The sequence below is a fragment of the Hypanus sabinus genome, chromosome 21 (genome assembly GCF_030144855.1).
Source record: "Hypanus sabinus isolate sHypSab1 chromosome 21, sHypSab1.hap1, whole genome shotgun sequence".
NCBI lineage: Eukaryota > Metazoa > Chordata > Chondrichthyes > Myliobatiformes > Dasyatidae > Hypanus > Hypanus sabinus.
In genome coordinates this window covers 5,218,199-5,241,182 of record NC_082726.1, presented here as the reverse complement: position 1 = coordinate 5,241,182, position 22,984 = coordinate 5,218,199, and positions in this window count along the sequence as shown.

Below are 22,984 nucleotides of genomic sequence, written 5' to 3'. Positions count from 1 at the left end.
CTGTATGGTGCGGGACATTCCTGATGGGTGCAGTGAGAAGAGAGTACGGCCTGTATGGTGGGGGACCTTCCTGATGGGTGCTGTGAGAAGAGAGCATGGCCTGTATGGGGGGGGACATTCCTGATGGCAGCAGTGAGAAGTGAGTATGGCGTGGGTGGTGGGGGACATTCCTGATGGGTGCAGTGAGAAGAGAGCATGGCCTGTACGGTGGGGGAACTTCCTGATGTGTGCAGTGAGAATGGAGCTCGGCCTGGGTTGGGGCGGACATTCCTGATGGGTGCAGTGAGAAGAGAGCATGGCCTGTATGGTGGTGGGGGAGATTTCTGATGGGTGCAGTGAGAAGAGAGCATGGCCTGTATGGTGGGGACTTTCCTGATGGGAGCAGTGGGAAGAGAGCATGGCCTCTATGGTGGGGGACATTCCTGATGGGTGCAGTGAGAAGAGAGCATGGCCTGGGTGGTGGGGGACATTCCTAATGGGTGCAGTGAGAAGAGAGCATGGCCTGTATGGTGGGGGACATTACTGATGGGTGCAGTCAGAAGAGAGCATGGCCTGTATGGTGGGGGACATTCCTGATGGGTGCAGTGAGAAGAGAGCATGGCCTGTATGTTGGGGGACATTCCTCATGGCGGCAGTGAGAAGAGAGCATGGCCTGTATGGTGGGGGACATTCCTGATGGGTGCAGTGAGAAGAGAGCATGTCCTGTATGGTGGGGGACATTCCTGATGGGTGCAGTGAGAAGAGAGCATGGCCTGTATGTTGGGGGACATTCCTGATGGGTGCAGTGAGAAGTGAGCATGGCCTGTATGGTGGGGGAACATTCATGATGGGTGCAGTGAGAGGAGAGCATGGCCTGGGTGGTGGGGGACATTCCTGATGGGTGCTGTGAGAAAAGAGCATGGCCTGTATGTGGGGGACATTCCTGATGGGTGCTGTGAGAAGAGAGCATGGCCTGGGTGGTGGGGGACATTCCTGATGGGTGCAGTGAGAAGAGAGCATGGCCTGTATGCTGTGGGACATTCCTGATGAGTGCTGTGAGAAGAGAGCATGGCCTGTATGGTGTGGGACCTTCCTGATGGGTGCAGTGAGAAGAGAGCATGGTCTCTATGGTGGGGGACATTCCTGATGGGTGCTGTGAGAAGAGAGCATGGCCTGGGTGGTGGGGGACCTTCCTGATGGGTGCAGTGAGAAGAGAGCATGGCCTGTATGGTGGTGGGGGAGATTTCTGATGGGTGCAGTGAGAAGAGAGCATGGCCTGTATGGTGGGGGACATACCTGATGGGTGCAGTGAGAAGAGAGCATGGCCTGTACGGTGGGGGACATTCCTGATGGGTGTAGTGAGAAGAGAGCATGGCCTCTATGGTGGGGGACATTCCTTATGGGTGCTGTGAGAAGAGAGCATGGCATGTATGGTGGGGGACATTCCTGATGGCAGCAGTGAGAAGAGAGCATGGCGTGGGTGGTGGGGGACAATCCTGATGGGTGCAGTGAGAAGAGAGCATGGCCTGTAAGGTGGGGGACATTCCTGATGTTTGCACTGAGAAGAGAGCATGGCCTGTATGGTGGGGGACATTCCTGCTGGGTGCTGTGAGAAGAGATCATGGCCTGTATGGTGGAGGACATTCCTGATGGGAGTAGTGAGAAGAGAGCATGGCCTGTATGGTGGGGGACATTCCTGATTGGTGCAGTGAGAAGAGAGCATGGCCTGGGTGGTGGGGGACATTCCTGATGGGTGCAGTGAGAAGAGAGCATGGCCTGTATGGTGGTGGGGGACATTTCTGATGGGTGCAATGAGATGAGAGCATGGCCTGTATGGTGCGGGACATTCCTGATGGGTGCAGTGAGAAGAGAGTACGGCCTGTATGGTGGGGGACCTTCCTGATGGGTGCTGTGAGAAGAGAGCATGGCCTTAATGGTGGGGGACATTCCTGATGGCAGCAGTGAGAAGAGAGCATGGCGTGGGTGGTGGGGGACATTCCTGATGGGTGCAGTGAGAAGAGAGCATGGCCTGTAAGGTGGGGGAACTTCCTGATGTGTGCAGTGAGAATGGAGCTCGGCCTGGGTGGGGGCGGACATTCCTGATGGGTGCAGTGAGAAGAGAGCATGGCCTGTATGCTGTGGGACATTCCTGATGGGTGCAGTGAGAAGAGAGCATGGCCTCTATGGTGGGGGACATTCCTGATGGGTGCAGTGAGAAGAGAGCATGGCCTGGGTGGTGGGGGACATTCCTGATGGGTGCAGTGAGAAGAGAGCATGGCCTGTATGGTGGGGGACTTTCCTGATGGGTGCAGTCAGAAGAGAGCATGGCCTGTATGGTGGGGGACATTCCTGATGGGTGCAGTGAGAAGAGAGCATGGCCAGTATGGTGGGGGACATTCCTGATGGGTGCAGTTAGAAGAGAGCATGTCCTGTATGGTGGGGGACATTCCTGATGGGTGCAGTGAGAAGAGAGCATGGCCTGTATGTTGGGGGACATTCCTCATGGCGGCAGTGAGAAGAGAGCATGGCCTGTATGGTGGGGGACATTCCTGATGGGTGCAGTGAGAAGAGAGCATGTCCTGTATGGTGGGGGACATTCCTGATGGGTGCAGTGAGAAGAGAGCATGGCCTGTATGTTGGGGGACATTCCTGATGGGTGCAGTGAGAAGAGAGCATGGCCTGTATGGTGGGGGGACATTCCTGATGGGTGCACTGAGTAGAGAGCATGGCCTGGGTAGTGGGGGACATTCCTGATGTGTGCAGTGAAAAGAGAGCATGGCCTGGGTGGTGGGGGACATTCCTGATGGGTGCTGTGAGAAAAGATCATGGCCTGTATGGTGGGGGACATTCCTGATGGGTGCTGTGAGAAGAGAGCATGGCCTGGGTGGTGGGGGACTTTCCTGATGGGTGCAGTGAGAAGAGAGCATGTCCTGTATGGTGGGGGACATTCCTGACGGGTGCAGTGAGAAGAGAGCATGGCCTGTATGGTGGGGGACATTCCTGATGGGTGCAGTGAGAAGAGAGCATGTCCTGTATGGTGGGGGACATTCCTGATGGGTGCAGTGAGAAGAGAGCATGGCCTGTATGTTGGGGGACATTCCTGAAGGGTGCAGTGAGAAGTGAGCATGGCCTGTATGGTGGGGGGACATTCCTGATGGGTGCAGTGAGAAGAGAGCATGGCCTGGGTGGTGGGGGACATTCCTGATGGGTGCAGTGAGAAGAGAGCATGGCCTGTATGCTGTGGGACATTCCTGATGGGTGCTGTGAGAAGAGAGCATGGCCTGTATGGTGTGGGACCTTCCTGATGGGTGCAGTGAGAAGAGAGAATGGTCTCTATGGTGGGGGACATTCCTGATGGGTGCTGTGAGAAGAGAGCATGGCCTGGGTGGTGGGGGACCTTCCTGATGGGTGCAGTGAGAAGAGAGCATGGCCTGTATGGTGGTGGGGGAGATTTCTGATGGGTGCAGTGAGAAGAGAGCATGGCCTGTATGGTGGGGGACATACCTGATGGGTGCAGTGAGAAGAGAGCATGGCCTGTATGGTGGGGGACATTCCTGATGGGTTCAGTGAGAAGACAGCATGGCCTGGGTGGTGGGGGACATTCCTGATGGGTGTAGTGAGATGAGAGCATGGCCTCTATGGTGGGGGACATTCCTTATGGGTGCTGTGAGAAGAGAGCATGGCATGTATGGTGGGGGACATTCCTGATGGCAGCAGTGAGAAGAGAGCATGGCGTGGGTGGTGGGGGACATTCCTGATGGGTGCAGTGAGAAGAGAGCATGGCCTCTATGGTGGGGGACATTCCTGATGGGTGCAGTGAGAAGAGAGCATGGCCTGTATGGTGCGGGACATTCCTGATGGGTGCAGTGAGAAGAGAGTACGGCCTGTATGGTGGGGGACCTTCCTGATGGGTGCTGTGAGAAGAGAGCATGGCCTGTATGGTGGGGGACATTCCTGATGGCAGCAGTGAGAAGAGAGCATGGCGTGGGTGGTGGGGGACATTCCTGATGGGTGCAGTGAGAAGAGAGCATGGCCTGTAAGGTGGGGGAACTTCCTGATGTGTGCAGTGAGAATGGAGCTCGGCCTGGGTGGGGGCGGACATTCCTGATGGGTGCAGTGAGAAGAGAGCATGGCCTGTATGCTGTGGGACATTCCTGATGGGTGCAGTGACAAGAGAGCATGGCCTCTATGGTGGGGGACATTCCTGATGGGTGCAGTGAGAAGAGAGCATGGCCTGGGTGGTGGGGGACATTCCTGATGGGTGCAGTGAGAAGAGAGCATGGCCTGTATGGTGGGGCACATTCCTGATGGGTGCAGTCAGAAGAGAGCATGGCCTGTATGGTGGGGGACATTCCTGATGGGTGCAGTGAGAAGAGAGCATGGCCAGTATGGTGGGGGACATTCCTGATGGGTGCAGTGAGAAGAGAGCATGTCCTGTATGGTGGGGGACATTCCTGATGGGTGCAGTGAGAAGAGAGCATGGCCTGTATGTTGGGGGACATTCCTCATGGCGGCAGTGAGAAGAGAGCATGGCCTGTATGGTGGGGGACATTCCTGATGGGTGCAGTGAGAAGAGAGCATGTCCTATATGGTGGGGGACATTCCTGATGGGTGCAGTGAGAAGAGAGCATGGCCTGTATGTTGGGGGACATTCCTGATGGGTGCAGTGAGAAGAGAGCATGGCCTGTATGGTGGGGGGACATTCCTGATGGGTGCACTGAGAAGAGAGCATGGCCTGGGTGGTGGGGGACATTCCTGATGGGTGCAGTGAAAAGAGAGCATGGCCTGGGTGGTGGGGGACATTCCTGATGGGTGCTGTGAGAAAAGATCATGGCCTGTATGGTGGGGGACATTCCTGATGGGTGCTGTGAGAAGAGAGCATGGCCTGGGTGGTGGGGGACATTCCTGATGGGTGCAGTGAGAAGAGAGCATGGCCTGTATGCTGTGGGACATTCCTGATGGGTGCTGTGAGAAGAGAGCATGGCCTGTATGGTGTGGGACCTTCCTGATGGGTGCAGTGAGAAGAGAGCATGGTCTCTATGGTGGGGGACATTCCTGATGGGTGCTGTGAAAAGAGAGCATGGCCTGGGTGGTGGGGGACATTCCTGATGGGTGCAGTGAGAAGAGAGCATGGCCTGTATGGTGGTGGGGGAGATTTCTGATAGGTGCAGTGAGAAGAGAGCATGGCCTGTATGGTGGGGGACATTCCTGATGGGTGCAGTGAGAAGAGAGCATGGCCTGTATGGTGGGGGACATTCCTGATGGGTTCAGTGAGAAGAGAGCATAGCCTGGGTGATGGGGGACATTCCTGATGGGTGTAGTGAGAAGAGAGCATGGCCTCTATGGTGGGGGACATTCCTTATGGGTGCTGTGAGAAGAGAGCATGGCATGTATGGTGGGGGACATTCCTGATGGGTGCTGTGAGAAGAGAGCATGGCCTGGGTGGTGGGGGACCTTCCTGATGGGTGCAGTGAGAAGAGAGCATGGCCTGTATGGTGGTGGGGGAGATTTCTGATGGGTGCAGTGAGAAGAGAGCATGGCCTGTATGGTGGGGGACATACCTGATGGGTGCAGTGAGAAGAGAGCATGGCCTGTATGGTGGGGGACATTCCTGAAGGGTTCAGTGAGAAGACAGCATGGCCTGGGTGGTGGGGGACATTCCTGATGGGTGTAGTGAGAAGAGAGCATGGCCTCTATGGTGGGGGACATTCCTTATGGGTGCTGTGAGAAGAGAGCATGGCATGTATGGTGGGGGACATTCCTGATGGCAGCAGTGAGAAGAGAGCATGGCGTGGGTGGTGGGGGACATTCCTGATGGGTGCAGTGAGAAGAGAGCATGGCCTGTAAGGTGGGGGACATTCCTGATGGTTGCACTGAGAAGAGAGCATGGCCTGTATGGTGGGGGACATTCCTGCTGGGTGCTGTGAGAAGAGATCATGGCCTGTATGGTGGAGGACATTCCTGATGGGTGTAGTGAGAAGAGAGCATGGCCTGTATGGTGGGGGACATTCCTGATGGGTGCAGTGAGAAGAGAGCATGGCCTGGGTGGTGGGGAACATTCCTGATGGGTGCAGTGAGAAGAGAGCATGGCCTGTAAGGTGGGGGACATTCCTGATGGTTGCACTGGGAAGAGAGCATGGCCTGTATGGTGGGGGACATTCCTGCTGGGTGCTGTGAGAAGAGATCATGGCCTGTATGGTGGAGGACATTCCTGATGGGTGTAGTGAGAAGAGAGCATGGCCTGTATGGTGGGGGACATTCCTGATGGGTGCAGTGAGAAGAGAGCATGGCCTGGGTGGTGGGGAACATTCCTGATGGGTGCAGTGAGAAGAGAGCATGGCCTGTATGGTGGTGGGGGACATTTCTGATGGGTGCAATGAGAAGAGAGCATGGCCTGTATGGTGCGGGACATTCCTGATGGGTGCAGTGAGAAGAGAGTACGGCCTGTATGGTGGGGGACCTTCCTGATGGGTGCTGTGAGAAGAGAGCATGGCCTGTATGGTGGGGGACATTCCTGATGGCAGCAGTGAGAAGAGAGCATGGCGTGGGTGGTGGGGGACATTCCTGATGGGTGCAGTGAGAAGAGAGCATGGCCTGTAAGGTGGGGGAACTTCCTGATGTGTGCAGTGAGAATGGAGCTCGGCCTGGGTGGGGGCGGACATTCCTGATGGGTGCAGTGAGAAGAGAGCATGGCCTGTATGCTGTGGGACATTCCTGATGGGTGCAGTGACAAGAGAGCATGGCCTCTATGGTGGGGGACATTCCTGATGGGTGCAGTGAGAAGAGAGCATGGCCTGGGTGGTGGGGGACATTCCTGATGGGTGCAGTGAGAAGAGAGCATGGCCTGTATGGTGGGGCACATTCCTGATGGGTGCAGTCAGAAGAGAGCATGGCCTGTATGGTGGGGGACATTCCTCATGGCGGCAGTGAGAAGAGAGCATGGCCTGTATGGTGGGGGACATTCCTGATGGGTGCAGTGAGAAGAGAGCATGTCCTATATGGTGGGGGACATTCCTGATGGGTGCAGTGAGAAGAGAGCATGGCCTGTATGTTGGGGGACATTCCTGATGGGTGCAGTGAGAAGAGAGCATGGCCTGTATGGTGGGGGGACATTCCTGATGGGTGCACTGAGAAGAGAGCATGGCCTGGGTGGTGGGGGACATTCCTGATGGGTGCAGTGAAAAGAGAGCATGGCCTGGGTGGTGGGGGACATTCCTGATGGGTGCTGTGAGAAAAGATCATGGCCTGTATGGTGGGGGACATTCCTGATGGGTGCTGTGAGAAGAGAGCATGGCCTGGGTGGTGGGGGACATTCCTGATGGGTGCAGTGAGAAGAGAGCATGGCCTGTATGGTGGTGGGGGAGATTTCTGATAGGTGCAGTGAGAAGAGAGCATGGCCTGTATGGTGGGGGACATTCCTGATGGGTGCAGTGAGAAGAGAGCATGGCCTGTATGGTGGGGGACATTCCTGATGGGTTCAGTGAGAAGAGAGCATAGCCTGGGTGATGGGGGACATTCCTGATGGGTGTAGTGAGAAGAGAGCATGGCCTCTATGGTGGGGGACATTCCTTATGGGTGCTGTGAGAAGAGAGCATGGCATGTACGGTGGGGGACATTCCTGATGGCAGCAGTGAGAAGAGAGCATGGCGTGGGTGGTGGGGGACATTCCTGATGTGTGCAGTGAGAAGAGAGCATGGCCTGTAATGTGGGGGACATTCCTGATGGGTGCACTGAGAAGAGAGCATGGCCTGTATGGTGGGGGACATTCCTGCTGGGTGCTGTGAGAAGAGATGATGGCCTGTATGGTGGAGGACATTCCTGATGGGTGTAGTGAGAAGAGAGCATGGCCTGTATGGTGGGGGACATTCCTGATGGGTGCAGTGAGAAGAGAGCATGGCCTGGGTGGTGGGGGACATTCCTGATGGGTGCAGTGAGAAGAGAGCATGGCCTGTATGGTGGTGGGGGACATTTCTGATGGGTGCAATGAGAAGAGAGCATGGCCTGTATGCTGCGGGACATTCCTGATGGGTGCAGTGAGAAGAGAGTACGGCCTGTATGGTGGGGGACCTTCCTGATGGGTGCTGTGAGAAGAGAGCATGGCCTGTATGGTGGGGGACATTCCTGATGGCAGCAGTGAGAAGGTAGCATGGCGTGGGTGGTGGGGGACATTCCTGATGGGTGCAGTGAGAAGAGAGCATGGCCTGTAAGGTGGTGGAACTTCCTGATGTGTGCAGTGAGAATGGAGCTCGGCCTGGGTGGGGGCGGACATTCCTGATGGGTGCAGTGAGAAGAGAGCATGGCCTGTATGCTGTGGGACATTCCTGATGTGTGCTGTGAGAAGAGAGCATGGCCTGTAGGGTGGGGACTTTCCTGATGGGAGCAGTGAGAAGAGAGCATGGCCTCTATGGTGGGGGACATTCCTGATGGGTGCAGTGAGAAGAGAGCATGGCCTGGGTGGTGGGGGACATTCCTGATGGGTGCAGTGAGAAGAGAGAATGGCCTGTATGGTGGGGGACATTCCTGATGGGTGCAGTCAGAAGAGAGCATGGCCTGTATGATGGGGGACATTCCTGATGGGTGCAGTGAGAAGAGAGCATGGCCTGTATGGTGGGGGACATTCCTGTTGGGTGCAGTGAGAAGAGAGCATGTCCTGTATGGTGGGGGACATTCCTGATGGGTGCAATTAGAAGAGAGCATGGCCTGTATGTTGGGGGACATTCCTCATGGCGGCAGTGAGAAGAGAGCATGGCCTGTATGGTGGTGGTGGACATTCCTGATGGGTGCAGTGAGAAGAGAGCATGGCCTGTATGGTGGGGGACATTCCTGATGGGTGCAGTGAGAAGAGTGCATGGACTCTATGGTGTGGGACATTCCTGATGGATGCAGTGAGAAGAGAGCATGGCCTCTATGGTGGGGGACTTTCCTGATGGGTGTAGTGAGAAGACAGCATGTCCTGTATGGTGGTGGGGGACATTTCTGATGGGTGCAGTGAGAAGAGAGCATGGCCTGTATGGTGGGGGACATTCCTGATGGGTGCAGTGAGAAGAGTGCATGGACTCTATGGTGTGGGACATTCCTGATGGGTGCAGTGAGAAGAGAGCATGGCCTCTATGGTGGGGGACTTTCCTGATGGGTGTAGTGAGAAGACAGCATGTCCTGTATGGTGGTGGGGGACATTTCTGATGGGTGCAGTGAGAAGAGAGCATGGCCTGTATGGTGGGGGACATTCCTGATGGGTGCAGTGAGAAGAGTGCATGGACTCTATGGTGGGGGACATTCCTGATGGGTGTAGTGAGAAGAGAGCATGGCCTCTATGGTGGGGGACTTTCCTGATGGGTGCAGTGAGAAGAGAGCATGGCCTGGGTGGTGGGGGACATTCCTGATGTGTGCAGTGAGAAGAGAGCATGGCCTGGGTCGTGGGGGACATTCCTGATGGGTGCAGTGAGAAGAGAGCATGCCCTGGGTGGTGGAGGACATTCCTGATGGGTGCAGTGAGAAGAGAGCATGGCCTGTATGGTGGGGGACATTCCTGATGGGTGCAGTGAGAAGAGAGCATGGCCTGGTTGGTATGGAACATTCCTGATGGGTGCAGTGAGAAGAGAGCATGGCCTGTAATGTGGGGGACATTCCTGATGGGTGCACTGAGAAGAGAGCATGGCCTGTATGGTGGGGGACATTCCTGCTGGGTGCTGTGAGAAGAGATGATGGCCTGTATGGTGGAGGACATTCCTGATGGGTGTAGTGAGAAGAGAGCATGGCCTGTATGGTGGGGGACATTCCTGATGGGTGCAGTGAGAAGAGAGCATGGCCTGGGTGGTGGGGGACATTCCTGATGGGTGCAGTGAGAAGAGAGCATGGCCTGTATGGTGGTGGGGGACATTTCTGATGGGTGCAATGAGAAGAGAGCATGGCCTGTATGCTGCGGGACATTCCTGATGGGTGCAGTGAGAAGAGAGTACGGCCTGTATGGTGGGGGACCTTCCTGATGGGTGCTGTGAGAAGAGAGCATGGCCTGTATGGTGGGGGACATTCCTGATGGCAGCAGTGAGAAGGTAGCATGGCGTGGGTGGTGGGGGACATTCCTGATGGGTGCAGTGAGAAGAGAGCATGGCCTGTAAGGTGGTGGAACTTCCTGATGTGTGCAGTGAGAATGGAGCTCGGCCTGGGTGGGGGCGGACATTCCTGATGGGTGCAGTGAGAAGAGAGCATGGCCTGTATGCTGTGGGACATTCCTGATGTGTGCTGTGAGAAGAGAGCATGGCCTGTAGGGTGGGGACTTTCCTGATGGGAGCAGTGAGAAGAGAGCATGGCCTCTATGGTGGGGGACATTCCTGATGGGTGCAGTGAGAAGAGAGCATGGCCTGGGTGGTGGGGGACATTCCTGATGGGTGCAGTGAGAAGAGAGAATGGCCTGTATGGTGGGGGACATTCCTGATGGGTGCAGTCAGAAGAGAGCATGGCCTGTATGATGGGGGACATTCCTGATGGGTGCAGTGAGAAGAGAGCATGGCCTGTATGGTGGGGGACATTCCTGTTGGGTGCAGTGAGAAGAGAGCATGTCCTGTATGGTGGGGGACATTCCTGATGGGTGCAATTAGAAGAGAGCATGGCCTGTATGTTGGGGGACATTCCTCATGGCGGCAGTGAGAAGAGAGCATGGCCTGTATGGTGGTGGTGGACATTCCTGATGGGTGCAGTGAGAAGAGAGCATGGCCTGTATGGTGGGGGACATTCCTGATGGGTGCAGTGAGAAGAGTGCATGGACTCTATGGTGTGGGACATTCCTGATGGATGCAGTGAGAAGAGAGCATGGCCTCTATGGTGGGGGACTTTCCTGATGGGTGTAGTGAGAAGACAGCATGTCCTGTATGGTGGTGGGGGACATTTCTGATGGGTGCAGTGAGAAGAGAGCATGGCCTGTATGGTGGGGGACATTCCTGATGGGTGCAGTGAGAAGAGTGCATGGACTCTATGGTGTGGGACATTCCTGATGGGTGCAGTGAGAAGAGAGCATGGCCTCTATGGTGGGGGACTTTCCTGATGGGTGTAGTGAGAAGACAGCATGTCCTGTATGGTGGTGGGGGACATTTCTGATGGGTGCAGTGAGAAGAGAGCATGGCCTGTATGGTGGGGGACATTCCTGATGGGTGCAGTGAGAAGAGTGCATGGACTCTATGGTGGGGGACATTCCTGATGGGTGTAGTGAGAAGAGAGCATGGCCTCTATGGTGGGGGACTTTCCTGATGGGTGCAGTGAGAAGAGAGCATGGCCTGGGTGGTGGGGGACATTCCTGATGTGTGCAGTGAGAAGAGAGCATGGCCTGGGTCGTGGGGGACATTCCTGATGGGTGCAGTGAGAAGAGAGCATGCCCTGGGTGGTGGAGGACATTCCTGATGGGTGCAGTGAGAAGAGAGCATGGCCTGTATGGTGGGGGACATTCCTGATGGGTGCAGTGAGAAGAGAGCATGGCCTGGTTGGTATGGAACATTCCTGATGGGTGCAGTGAGAAGAGAGCATGGCCTGGTTGGTGGGGAACATTCCTGATGGCAGCAGTGAGAAGAGAGCATGGCCTGTGTGTTGGGGGACATTCCTGATGGGTGCAGTGAGAAGAGAGCATGGCCTGTATGGTGTGGGACATTCCTGACGGATGCTGTGAGAAGAGATCATGGCCTGTATGGTGGGGGACATTCCTGATGGGTGTAGTGAGAAGAGAGCATGGCCTGTATGGTGGGGGACATTCCTGATGGGTGCAGTGAGAAGAGAGCATGGCCTGGGTGGTGTGGGACATTCCTGATGGGTGCAGTGAGAAGAGAGCATGGCCTGTATGGTGGGGGACATTCCTGATGGGTGCAGTGAGAAGAGAGCATGGCCTGTATGGTGGGGTCCATCCTGATGGGTGCTGTGAGAAGAGAGCATGGCCTGTATGGTGGGGGACATTCCTGATGGCAGCAGTGAGAAGAGAGCATGGCCTGTAAGGTGGGGGACTTTCCTGATGGGTGCAGTGAGAAGGGAGCATGGCCTGTATGGTGGGGGACATTCCTGATGGGTGTTGTGAGAAGAGAGCATGGCCTCAATGGTGGGGGACTTTCCTGATGGGTGCAGTGAGAAGAGAGCATGGCCTGGGTGGTGGGGGACATTCCTGATGTGTGCAGTGAGAAGAGAGCATGGCCTGGGTCGTGGGGGACATTCCTGATGGGTGCAGTGAGAAGAGAGCATGCCCTGGGTGGTGGCGGACATTCCTGATGGGTGCAGTGAGAAGAGAGCATGGCCTGTATGGTGGGGGACATTCCTGATGGGTGCAGTGAGAAGAGAGCATGGCCTGGGTGATGGGGGACATTCCTGATGTGTGCAGTGAGAAGAGAGCATGGCCTGGGTCGTGGGGGACATTCCTGATGGGTGCAGTGAGAAGAGAGCATGCCCTGGGTGGTGGCGGACATTCCTGATGGGTGCAGTGAGAAGAGAGCATGGCCTGTATGGTGGGGGACATTCCTGATGGGTGCAGTGAGAAGAGAGCATGGCCTGGTTGGTGGGGAACATTCCTGATGGGTGCAGTGAGAAGAGAGCATGGCCTGGGTGGTGGGGGACATTCCTGATTGGTGCTGTGAGAAGAGAGCTTGGCCTGTATGGTGGGGGACATTCCTGATGGTTGCCGTGAGAAGGGAGCATTGCCTGTATGGTGGGGGACATTCCTGATGGCAGCAGTGAGAAGAGAGCATGGCCTGTGTGTTGGGGGACATTCCTGATGGGTGCAGTGAGAAGAGAGCATGGCCTGTAAGGTGGGGGACATTCCTGATGAGTGCAGTGAGAAGAGAGCATGGCCTGTATGGTGTGGGACATTCCTGACGGGTGCTGTGAGAAGAGATCATGGCCTGTATGGTGGAGGACATTCCTGATGGGTGTAGTGAGAAGAGACAATGGCCTGTATGGTGGGGGACATTCCTGATGGGTGCAGTGAGAAGAGAGCATGGCCTGTATGGTGGGGGACATTCCTGATGGGTGCAGTGAGAAGAGAGCATGGCCTGGTTGGTGGGGAACATTCCTGATGGGTGCAGTGAGAAGAGAGCATGGCCTGGGTGGTGTGGGACATTCCTGATTGGTGCTGTGAGAAGAGAGCTTGGCCTGTATGGTGGGGGACATTCCTGATGGGTGCTGTGAGAAGAGAGCATTGCCTGTATGGTGGGGGACATTCCTGATGGCAGCAGTGAGAAGAGAGCATGGCCTGTGTGTTGGGGGACATTCCTGATGGGTGCAGTGAGAAGAGAGCATGGCCTGTAAGGTGGGGGACATTCCTGATGAGTGCAGTGAGAAGAGAGCATGGCCTGTATGGTGTGGGACATTCCTGACGGGTGCTGTGAGAAGAGATCATGGCCTGTATGGTGGGGGACATTCCTGATGGGTGTAGTGAGAAGAGAGCATGGCCTGTATGGTGGGGGACATTCCTGATGGGTGCAGTGAGAAGAGAGCATGGCCTGGGTGGTGTGGGACATTCCTGATGGGTGCAGTGAGAAGAGAGCATGGCCTGTATGGTGGGGGACATTTCTGATGGGTGCAGTGAGAAGAGAGCATGGCCTGTATGGTGGGGTCCATCCTGATGGGTGCTGTGAGAAGAGAGCATGGCCTGTATGGTGGGGGACATTCCTGATGGCAGCAGTGAGAAGAGAGCATGGCGTGTGTGGTGGGGGACATTCCTGATGGGTGCAGTGAGAAGAGAGCATGGCCTGTAAGGTGGGGGACTTTCCTGATGGGTGCAGTGAGAAGAGAGCATGGCCTGGTTGGTGGGGAACATTCCTGATGGGTGCAGTGAGAAGAGAGCATGGCCTGGGTGGTGGGGGACATTCCTGATTGGTGCTGTGAGAAGAGAGCTTGGCCTGTATGGTGGGGGACATTCCTGATGGGTGCTGTGAGAAGAGAGCATTGCCTGTATGGTGGGGGACATTCCTGATGGCAGCAGTGAGAAGAGAGCATGGCCTGTGTGTTGGGGGACATTCCTGATGGGTGCAGTGAGAAGAGAGCATGGCCTGTAAGGTGGGGGACATTCCTGATGAGTGCAGTGAGAAGAGAGCATGGCCTGTATGGTGTGGGACATTCCTGACGGGTGCTGTGAGAAGAGATCATGGCCTGTATGGTGGGGGACATTCCTGATGGGTGTAGTGAGAAGAGAGCATGGCCTGTATGGTGGGGGACATTCCTGATGGGTGCAGTGAGAAGAGAGCATGGCCTGGGTGGTGGGGGACATTCCTGATGGGTGCTGTGAGAAGAGTGCATGGCCTGTATGGTGGGGGACATTCCTGATGGGTGCTGTGAGAAGAGAGCATGGCCTGTATGGTTGGGGACATTCCTGATGGCAGCAGTGAGAAGAGAGGATGGCGTGGGTGGTGGGGGACATTCCTGATGGGTGCAGTGAGAAGAGAGCTTGGCCTGTAAGGAGGGGGACCTTCCTGATGGGAGCAGTGAGAAGAGAGCATGGCCTGTATGGTGGGGGACATTCCTGATGGGTGCTGTGAGAAGAGTTCATGGCCTGTATGGTGGGGGACATTCCTGATGGGTGCAGTGAGAAGAGAGCATGGCCTGGGTGGTGGGGGACATTCCTGATGGGTACAGTGAGAAGAGAGCATGGCCTGGGTTGTGGGGGACATTCCTGATGGGTGCAGTGAGAAGAGAGCATGGCCTGTATGGTGGTGGGGGACATTTCTGATGAGTGCAGTGAGAAGAGATAATGGCCTGTATGGCGGGGGACATTCCTGATGGGTGCAGTGAGAAGACAGCATGGCCTGTATGGTGTGGGACATTCCAGATGGGTGCAGTGAGAAGAGAGCATGGCCTGTATGGTGGGGGAAATTCCTGATGGGTGCAGTGAGAAGAGTGCATGGCCTCTATGGTGGCTGACATTCCTGATGGGTGTAGTGATTAGAGAGCATGGCCTGTATGTTGGGGGACATTCCTGATGGGTGCAGTGAGAAGAGAGCATGGCCTGGTTGGTGGGGAACATTCCTGATGGGTGCAGTGAGAAGAGAGCATGGCCTGGGTGGTGGGGGACATTCCTGATTGGTGCTGTGAGAAGAGAGCTTGGCCTGTATGGTGGGGGACATTCCTGATGGTTGCTGTGAGAAGAGAGCATTGCCTGTATGGTGGGGGACATTCCTGATGGCAGCAGTGAGAAGAGAGCATGGCCTGTGTGTTGGGGGACATTCCTGATGGGTGCAGTGAGAAGAGAGCATGGCCTGTAAGGTGGGGGACATTCCTGATGAGTGCAGTGAGAAGAGAGCATGGCCTGTATGGTGTGGGACATTCCTGACGGGTGCTGTGAGAAGAGATCATGGCCTGTATGGTGGAGGACATTCCTGATGGGTGTAGTGAGAAGAGACAATGGCCTGTATGGTGGGGGACATTCCTGCTGGGTGCAGTGAGAAGAGAGCATGGCCTGTATGGTGGGGGACATTCCTGATGGGTGCAGTGAGAAGAGAGCATGGCCTGGTTGGTGGGGAACATTCCTGATGGGTGCAGTGAGAAGAGAGCATGGCCTGGGTGGTGGGGGACATTCCTGATTGGTGCTGTGAGAAGAGAGCTTGGCCTGTATGGTGGGGGACATTCCTGATGGGTGCTGTGAGAAGAGAGCATTGCCTGTATGGTGGGGGACATTCCTGATGGCAGCAGTGAGAAGAGAGCATGGCCTGTGTGTTGGGGGACATTCCTGATGGGTGCTGTGAGAAGAGAGCATGGCCTGTAAGGTGGGGGACATTCCTGATGAGTGCAGTGAGAAGAGAGCATGGCCTGTATGGTGTGGGACATTCCTGACGGGTGCTGTGAGAAGAGATCATGGCCTGTATGGTGGGGGACATTCCTGATGGGTGTAGTGAGAAGAGAGCATGGCCTGTATGGTGGGGGACATTCCTGATGGGTGCAGTGAGAAGAGAGCATGGCCTGGGTGGTGTGGGACATTCCTGATGGGTGCAGTGAGAAGAGAGCATGGCCTGTATGGTGGGGGACATTTCTGATGGGTGCAGTGAGAAGAGAGCATGGCCTGTATGGTGGGGTCCATCCTGATGGGTGCTGTGAGAAGAGAGCATGGCCTGTATGGTGGGGGACATTCCTGATGGCTGCAGTGAGAAGAGAGCATGGCGTGTGTGGTGGGGGACATTCCTGATGGGTGCAGTGAGAAGAGAGCATGGCCTGTAAGGTGGGGGACTTTCCTGATGGGTGCAGTGAGAAGAGATCATGGCCTGGTTGGTGGGGAAAATTACTGATGGGTGCAGTGAGAAGAGAGCATGGCCTGGGTGGTGGGGGACATTCCTGATTGGTGCTGTGAGAAGAGAGCTTGGCCTGTATGGTGGGGGACATTCCTGATGGGTGCTGTGAGAAGAGAGCATAGCCTGTATGGTGGGGAACATTCCTGATGGCAGCAGTGAGAAGAGAGCATGGCCTGTGTGTTGGGGGACATTCCTGATGGGTGCAGTGAGAAGAGAGCATGGCCTGTAAGGTGGGGGACATTCCTGATGAGTGCAGTGAGAAGAGAGCATGGCCTGTATGGTGTGGGACATTCCTGACGGGTGCTGTGAGAAGAGATCTTGGCCTGTATGGTGGGGGACATTCCTGATGGGTGTAGTGAGAAGAGAGCATGGCCTGTATGGTGGGGGACATTCCTGATGGGTGCAGTGAGAAGAGAGCATGGCCTGGGTGGTGTGGGACATTCCTGATGGGTGCAGTGAGAAGAGAGCATGGCCTGTATGGTGGGGGACATTCCTGATGGGTGCAGTGAGAAGAGAGCATGGCCTATATGTTGGGGTCCATCCTGATGGGTGCTGTGAGAAGAGAGCATGGCCTGTATGGTGGGGGACATTCCTGATGGCAGCAGTGAGAAGAGAGCATGGCGTGGGTGGTGGGGGACATTCCTGATGGGTGCAGTGAGAAGAGAGCATGGCCTGTAAGGTGGGGGACTTTCCTGATGGGTGCATTGAGAAGGGAGCATGGCCTGTATGGTGGGGGACATTCCTGATGGGTGTTGTGAGAAGAGAGCATGGCCTGTATGGTGGGGGACATTCCTGATGGGTGTAGTGAGAAGAGAGCATGGCCTGTATGGTAGGGGACATTCCTGATTGGTGCAGTGAGAAGAGAGCAAGGCCTGGGTGGTGGGGGACATTCCTGATGGGTGCTGTGAGAAGAGTGCATGGCCTGTATGGTGGGGGACATTCCTGATGGGTGCTGTGAGAAGAGAGCATGGCCTGTATGGTTGGGGACATTCCTGATGGCAGCAGTGAGAAGAGAGGATGGCGTGGGTGGTGGGGGACATTCCTGATGGGTGCAGTGAGAAGAGAGCTTGGCCTGTAAGGAGGGGGACCTTCCTGATGGGAGCAGTGAGAAGAGAGCATGGCCAGTATGGTGGGGGACATTCCTGATGGGTGCTGTGAGAAGAGTTCATGGCCTGTATGGTGGGGGACATTCCTGATGGGTGCAGTGAGAAGAGAGCATGGCCTGGGTGGTGGGGGACATTCCTGATGGGTGCAGTGAGAAGAGAGCATGGCCTGTATGGTGGGGGACATTCCTGATGGGTACAGTGAGAAGAGAGCATGGCCTGGGTTGTGGGGGACATTCCTGATGGGTGCAGTGAGAAGAGAGCATGGCCTGTATGGTGGTGGGGGTCATTTCTGATGAGTGCAGTGAGAAGAGATCATGGCATGTATGGCGGGGGACATTCCTGATGGGTGCAGTGAGAAGACAGCATGGCCTGTATGGTGTGGGACATTCCAGATGGGTGCAGTGAGAAGAGAGCATGGCCTCTATGGTGGCTGACATTCCTGATGGGTGTAGTGATTAGAGAGCATGGCCTGTATGGTGGGGGACATTCCTGATGGGTGCAGTGAGAAGAGAACATGGCCTGGGTGGTGTGGGACATTCCTGATGGGTGCAGTGAGAAGAGAGCATGGCCTGTATGGTGGGCGACATTCCTGATTGGTGCAGTGAGAAGAGAGCATAGCCTGTATGGTGGGCGACATTCCTGATGGCAGCAGTGAGAAGAGAGCATGGCGTGGGTGGTGGGGGACATTCCTCATGGGTGTAGAGAGAAGAGTGCATGGCCTGTATGTTGGGGGACATTCCTGATGGGTGCAGTGAGATGAGAGCATGGCCTGTGTGGTGGTGGACATTCCTGATGGGTGCAGAGGGAAGAGAGCATGGCCTGGGTGGTGGGGGACATTCCTGATGGGTGCAGTGAGAAGAGAGCATGGCCTGTATGGTGGGGGAACTTCCTGATGGGGGCAGTGAGAAGAGAGCATGGCCTGTATGGTGGTGGGGGACAATTCTGATGGGTGCAGTGAGAAGAGAGCATGGACTGTATGGTGCGGGACATTCCTGATGGGTGCAGTCAGAACAGAGCATGGCATGTATGGTGGGGGACCTTCCTGATGGGTGCTGTGAGAAGAGAGCATGGCCTGTATGGTGGGGGACATTCCTGATGGCAGCAGTGAGAAGAGAGCATGGCGTGTGTGGTGGGGGACATTCCTGATGGGTGCAGTGAGAAGAGAGCATGGCCTGTATGGTGGTGGGGGAGATTTCTGATGGGTGCAGTGAGAAGAGAGCATGGCCTGTATGGTGGGGACATTCCTGATGGGTGCAGTGAGAAGAGAGCATGGCCTCTATGGTGGGGGACATTCCTTATGGGTGCTGTGAGAAGAGAGCATGGCCTGTATGGTGGGGGACATTCCTGATGGCAGCAGTGAGAAGAGAGCATGGCGTGGGTGGTGGGGGACATTCCTGATGGGTGCAGTGAGAAGAGAGCATGGCCTGTAAGGTGGGGGACATTCCTGATGGGTGCACTGAGAAGAGAGCATGGCCTGTATGGTGGGGGACATTCCTGATGTGTGCTGTGAGAAGAGATCATGGCCTGTATGGTGGAGGACATTCCTGATGGGTGTAGTGAGAAGAGAGCATGGCCTGTATGGTGGGGGACATTCCTGATGGGTGCAGTGAGAAGAGAGCATGGCCTGGGTGGTGGGGGATATTCCTGATGGGTGCAGTGAGAAGAGAGCATGGCCTGTATGGTGGTGGGGGACATTTCTGATGGGTGCAATGAGAAGAGAGCATGGCCTGTATGGTGTGGGACATTCCTGATGGGTGCAGTGAGAAGAGAGTACGGCCTGTATGGTGGGGGACCTTCCTGATGGGTGCTGTGAGAAGAGAGCATGGCCTGTATGGTGGGGGACATTCCTGATGGCAGCAGTGAGAAGAGAGCATGGCGTGGGTGGTGGGGGACATTCCTGATGTGTGCAGTGAGAATGGAGCTCAGCCTGGGTGGGGGCGGACATTCCTGATGGGTGCAGTGAGAAGAGAGCATGGCCTGTATGCTGTGGGACATTCCTGATGGGTGCTGTGAGAAGAGAGCATGGCCTGTATGATGGGGACTTTCCTGATGGGAGCAGTGAGAAGAGAGCATGGCCTCTATGGTGGGGGACATTCCTGATGGGTGCAGTGAGAAGAGAGCATGGCCTGGGTGGTGGGGGACATTCCTGATGTGTGCAGTGAGAATGGAGCTCGGCCTGGGTGGGGGCGGACATTCCTGATGGGTGCAGTGAGAAGAGAGCATGGCCTGTATGCTGTGGGACATTCCTGATGGGTGCTGTGAGAAGAGAGCATGGCCTGTATGGTGGGGACTTTCCTGATGGGAGCAGTGAGAAGAGAGCATGGCCTCTATGGTGGGGGACATTCCTGATGGGTGCAGTGAGAAGAGAGCATGGCCTCTATGGTGGGGGACATTCCTGATGGGTGCAGTGAGAAGAGAGCATGGCCTGGATGGTGGGGGACATTCCTGATGGGTGCAGTGAGAAGAGAGCATGGCCTGTATGGTGGGGGACATTCCTGATGGGTGCAGTCAGAAGAGAGCATGGCCTGTATGGTGGGGGACATTCCTGATGGGTGCAGTGAGAAGAGAGCATGGCCTGTATGGTGGGGGACATTCCTGATGGGTGCAGTGAGAAGAGAGCATGTCCTGTCTGGTGGGGGACATTCCTGATGGGTGCAGTGAGAAGAGAGCATGGCCTGTATGGTGGGGGACATTCCTGATGGGTGCAGTGAGAAGAGAGCATGTCCTGTATGGTGGGGGACATTCCTGATGGGTGCAGTGAGAAGAGAGCATGGCCTGTATGTTGGGGGACATTCCTTATGGGTGCAGTGAGAAGAGAGCATGGCCTGTATGGTGGGGGACATTCCTGATGGGTGCAGTGAGAAGAGAGCATGGCCTGGGTGGTGGGGGACATTCCTGATGGGTTCTGTGAGAAAAGAGCATGGCCTGTATGGTGGGGGACATTCCTGATGGGTGCTGTGAGAAGAGAGCATGGCCTGGGTGGTGGGGGACATTCCTGATGGGTGCAGTGAGAAGAGAGCATGGTCTCTATGGTGGGGGACATTCCTGATGGGTGCTGTGAGAAGAGAGCATGGCCTGAGTGGTGGGGGACATTCCTGATGGGTGCAGTGAGAAGAGAGCATGGTCTGTATGGTGGTGGGGGAGATTTCTGATAGGGTGCAGTGAGAAGAGAGCATGGCCTGTATGGTGGGGGACATTCCTGATGGGTGCAGTGAGAAGAGAGCATGGCCGGTATGGTGGGGGACATTCCTGATGGGTTCAGTGAGAAGAGAGCATGGCCTGGGTGGTGGGGGACATTCCTGATGGGTGTAGTGAGAAGAGAGCATGGCCTCTATGGAGGGGGACATTCCTTATGGGTGCTGTGAGAAGAGAGCATGGCCTGTATGGTGGGGGACATTCCTGATGGCAGCAGTGAGAAGAGAGCATGGCGTGGGTGGTGTGGGACATTCCTGATGGGTGCAGTGAGAAGAGAGCATGGCCTGTAAGGTGGGGGACATTCCTGATGGGTGCACTGAGAAGAGAGCATGGCCTGTATGGTGGGGGACATTCCTGATGGGTGCTGTGAGAAGAGATCATGGCCTGTATGGTGGAGGACATTCCTGATGGGTGTAGTGAGAAGAGAGCATGGCCTGTATGGTGGGGGACATTCCTGATGGGTGCAGTGAGAAGAGAGCATGGCCTGTATGGTGGTGGGGGACATTTCTGATGGGTGCAATGAGAAGAGAGCATGGCCTGTATGGTGCGGGACATTCCTGATGGGTGCAGTGAGAAGAGAGTACGGCCTGTATGGTGGGGGACCTTCCTGATGGGTGCTGTGAGAAGAGAGCATGGCCTGTATGGTGGGGGACATTCCAGATGGCAGCAGTGAGAAGAGAGCATGGCGTGGGTGGTGGGGGACATTCCTGATGGGTGCAGTCAGAAGAGAGCATGGCCTGTAAGGTGGGGGAACTTCATGATGTGTGCAGTGAGAATGGAGCTCGGCCTGGGTGGGGGCGGACATTCCTGATGGGTGCAGTGAGAAGAGAGCATGGCCTGTATGCTGTGGGACATTCCTGATGGGTGCTGTGAGAAGAGAGCATGGCCTGTATGGTGGGGACTTTCCTGATGGGAGCAGTGAGAAGAGAGCATGGCCTCTATGGTGGGGGACATTCCTGATGGGTGCAGTCAGAAGAGAGCATGGCCTGGGTGGTGGGGGACATTCCTGATGGGTGCAGTGAGAAGAGAGCAGGGCCTGTATGGTGGGGTACATTCCTGATGGGTGCAGTCAGAAGAGAGCATGGCCTGTATGGTGGGGGACATTCCTGATGGGTGCAGTGAGAAGAGAGCATGGCCTGTATGGTGGGGGACATTCCTGATGGGTGCAGTGAGAAGAGAGCATGGCCTGTAAGGTGGGGGACTTTCCTGATGGGTGCAGTGAGAAGGGAGCATGGCCTGTATGGTGGGGGACATTCCTGATGGGTGTTGTGAGAAGAGAGCATGGCCTGTATGGTGGGGGACATTCCTGATGGGTGTAGTGAGAAGAGAGCATGGCCTGTATGGTAGGGGACATTCCTGATTGGTGCAGTGAGAAGAGAGCAAGGCCTGGGTGGTGGGGGACATTCCTGATGGGTGCTGTGAGAAGAGTGCATGGCCTGTATGGTGGGGGACATTCCTGATGGGTGCTGTGAGAAGAGAGCATGGCCTGTATGGTTGGGGACATTCCTGATGGCAGCAGTGAGAAGAGAGGATGGCGTGGGTGGTGGGGGACATTCCTGATGGGTGCTGTGAGAAGAGAGCATGGCCTGGGTGGTGGGGGACATTCCTGATGGGTGCAGTGAGAAGAGAGCATGGCCTGTATGGTGGTGGGGGAGATTTCTGATGGGTGCAGTGAGAAGAGAGCATGGCCTGTATGGTGGGGACATTCCTGATGGGTGCAGTGAGAAGAGAGCATGGCCTCTATGGTGGGGGACATTCCTTATGGGTGCTGTGAGAAGAGAGCATGGCATGTATGGTGGGGGACATTCCTGATGGCAGCAGTGAGAAGAGAGCATGGCGTGGGTGGTGGGGGACATTCCTGATGGGTGCAGTGAGAAGAGAGCATGGCCTGTAAGGTGGGGGACATTCCTGATGGGTGCACTGAGAAGAGAGCATGGCCTGTATGGTGGGGGACATTCCTGATGGGTGCTGTGAGAAGAGATCATGGCCTGTATGGTGGAGGACATTCCTGATGGGTGTAGTGAGAAGAGAGCATGGCCTGTATGGTGGGGGACATTCCTGATGGGTGCAGTGAGAAGAGAGCATGGCCTGGGTGGTGGGGGATATTCCTGATGGGTGCAGTGAGAAGAGAGCATGGCCTGTATGGTGGTGGGGGACATTTCTGATGGGTGCAATGAGAAGAGAGCATGGCCTGTATGGTGTTGGACATTCCTGATGGGTGCAGTGAGAAGAGAGTACGGCCTGTATGGTGGGGGACCTTCCTGATGGGTGCTGTGAGAAGAGAGCATGGCCTGTATGGTGGGGGACATTCCTGATGGCAGCAGTGAGAAGAGAGCATGGCGTGGGTGGTGGGGGACATTCCTGATGTGTGCAGTGAGAATGGAGCTCAGCCTGGGTGGGGGCGGACATTCCTGATGGGTGCAGTGAGAAGAGAGCATGGCCTGTATGCTGTGGGAC